Source organism: Clytia hemisphaerica, unplaced genomic scaffold (assembly GCF_902728285.1).
Source record: "Clytia hemisphaerica strain Z4C2 unplaced genomic scaffold, Clytia hemisphaerica genome assembly, whole genome shotgun sequence".
NCBI lineage: Eukaryota > Metazoa > Cnidaria > Hydrozoa > Leptothecata > Clytiidae > Clytia > Clytia hemisphaerica.
Genome location: NW_027104247.1, coordinates 212,484 through 215,455, shown reverse-complemented (window position 1 = coordinate 215,455; position 2,972 = coordinate 212,484). Strand labels below are relative to the sequence as shown.

The 2,972-nt window shown below is 34.9% G+C and overlaps 1 long non-coding RNA gene across 1 annotated transcript; it reads right to left on the bottom strand.

The window, feature by feature from the left end:
• Positions 1-786: 786 nt before the first annotated feature.
• On the bottom strand, positions 787-1,858 carry LOC136816403 (uncharacterized). The gene is made up of 3 exons (XR_010847919.1): positions 1,794-1,858; positions 1,541-1,609; positions 787-1,375 (listed from the first exon to the last, which is right to left on the bottom strand). It is a non-coding gene; the product is annotated as an uncharacterized lncRNA (long non-coding RNA).
• Positions 1,859-2,972: the final 1,114 nt, after the last annotated feature.

Below are 2,972 nucleotides of genomic sequence, written 5' to 3'. Positions count from 1 at the left end.
TAATAGTTTAGTAATTACTGTTATACACTTGGGAATCATGTAAAAGATTTCTTTTGAAAGAAATTCATTTCAATTGGTACACTTGGAAGTTTCTGGGGAATTCGTCAATAGTGAACATGTATACTGATACAGTCTGCTAAACATTAACATGGCAATATTTGCTCTTCGTCGTTGATTCTTTTTACAGTGACTAGATTGACACATGCGCAATAACATTTTTACACTTGGTCGTCAGAGGTTGATATTTTCTTTGAAAACTCGGCCTCTGATACTCAGGGTACAAAATCAGAGTGAAATAAAAAAAGGAATATTAGGATCCAGTTTATTTGTTCTGGAACTAGTAGGCAAACATAGCCCTGACTCTTTCCAAGAGAGTTTCTGCTCGTTCCCTATAATCAAAAATTGTAGCAGCAAAAAAATCAATTCTTGATTCGAGTATGTCATCCAACTTGAAATCACGCGTAGCTCGCAGAATTCTTTCAACCAAAACACCAAATGCATATACGTCAGTCGAAAAACTGACTGGCGAGCCGGTAAATATCTCAGGAGCAAAATGTTTCTGCTCAGGGAATTTGCTCATCAAAAATTTAGAAACTTTCGGTTTAACACTTTCCGAACGGCAGGCAAATGAAAATCCAACAATAACAGGCTCCCAATCTTTCAAAATAAAGTTTTCTGGAACTAAATTGTTATGTATAATTCCTTTCGAAAAAAGAAAGTTGAGTCCACAAGCAATTCCTTCGATCAACTCTTTAAAAATGAAAAACGTTCTTAATGTGGACTTTTGAATCATAAGATCGAGCCTTGTCCCATCTTGATAGTACATAACATGAGACAAAGCTCCCCCGATGCGTACCAAACCCATTGTACGAACAATGTTTTTATGTCGACCAGCAAAGGCCAAAAGTCGGTGTTCATGGCTTAAAACTGCGAGTACTTGATAGCCAAAAATATCAGTTCTCGTGCATTTGACAGCCACCGTCTCATCATCATCACCAGAAAAGAAATATCGTTTGACGTCAGAAAAAGATCCGGAGGGCAAATTTGTAGTTCTTAACCCCTTAAATTCATTTTCACCGAGAAATACGGGTTCTTGCTTCTGCAATACGGAATCTCCAGTATGGAAAGAATTAGAAAATAAAGATGCATCTACTAACGATGCCGAACGAGTTTGCCCAAGTTGATCAACCATTTTTTGGTGGGTGTAGCTCGCACTTGTTAGACAAAGTGACGCGTTCTTCTCTCGTAAAACGTTGATAGTGTGTGTTTGCTCTCTATTGACTTGTTGCAGCCTTTCGATCTTCTTTTTCTGCTGCTCTTCTATTGGCACTTCTTCAACGTTCCACTTGAAGCGTTTACTCCTAGGTTTTTCATTCTAAAATAAAAAGCAGTACACTCGTCAGGGATTATGTTAATTAAGAAACTTTGAGCTTTTAGTGAGTTGTAGCAACACCCTATCTCTCTCTTTAAATATCAAATAGCACTTCAAAGCTCTGACACGACGCTTACACTAACTGGAATAAGATTGAGTCATAATTACCTCTTGTTGTTGGTCATATTCTACCTTGTCAGAAATATCATTTTCACTTCTTTCGACATCAGATGTAGGCTGAAAAAATTCCATTCAATATCAAAAATGTATAATTTCATGAAGTTTATTTAGTCGTTTAAACTGGGATTTATAAACCAATGATTCAAAATGATTGATAACCCCAATAAGGCATAAAACTTTGTTCAGAATGATTGATAACCCCAATAAAGCGTAAAACTTAGAATTAAAATTAAAATATCACCTCTTGTGTATCATTTTGTAGGTCAGGTATTTTGAGATTCAAGGTTACCTAAAAAGATTTCCGCATATTAATATTTTGCACTTAGTTAAATAATTGTTGACGAACAATGTTTTTACAAGTGAGAAAGGTAACCCATGAAACACGGGGATCGTAATGAATTTATAATTAAATTTCAAACTGCTATATCAATGTTCTGAAAGTTTTCAAGAATCCTCAGACCTTCCAATAAACGATATAAACTCTTTTTTTAAATAAATTTTTACCCCAAAACGAGAAGATAACTGTTCTCCAATTTGTTTGAAAATTTCATCAATGCTTTTTAATTCTTCCACCATTGATCCTATTTTCTCCTGAATTATTTGGAAAAGCAAGAAAAGAAATCTCAAAATCAAAACTACATTTAGCTCTTTCTGTAGTGTTTTCCTAAGCAAACAATTGTGTTAGCAACAGTATAATTTCCACAAAAACAAGCAACATGCTGAATGGACCTACCTGTCGATCCAAATCAGAAAAAATAGGACAAATAGCAAGGGAATAAGAAAGTGTAGTGAGCAGCTTGAATAGATTACCGTGAGTATCAGAGCTCAAATTAGTCAAAAAAGTCTAAAAAAACAAACATTAGGCACTTTTCTACCCAAATTACCACTATACAAAAAATAAGATTAAAATACCAAGCCAATCTCGAGAAATGCTCATTTTCCCTAAATATGACAAAAGGGAATTTCCCCAAATAAGAAAATCCGATTTTTACGGCCAAAATAAATTTTCCGTAAAAAAACTACTTCAGTCACGTTTTAGAGAACCTTGCCCTTCATCTTTGTCCAAAAAATCAGAAAAAACTAATGAAGCAATTTTGCACCAAGTCCAAAAAAACTTATTTTTAGATAGTTTTTGGCCCAAACTTGCAAAAATCCGTATTTTACGACGAAAAAAAATTTCCCGAGAAAAATTACTTCAGCCACATTTTAGGGTGCCTTGCACTCTATCGTTCTGCCAAAAATCAGGAAAAAAAAAACAAAAAACTAATGAGCCAATCCCGAGAAAAGCTTGTAAGAGACGAACGGACAACGGTCAAATTAAAGGACCTCCCGGTAGGTCCAAAAATTAGATGATTAATTTCCGTCTAATTCTCGAACTGTCTGTACTACGAAGTATACTACTAACAGACGATATCATAAA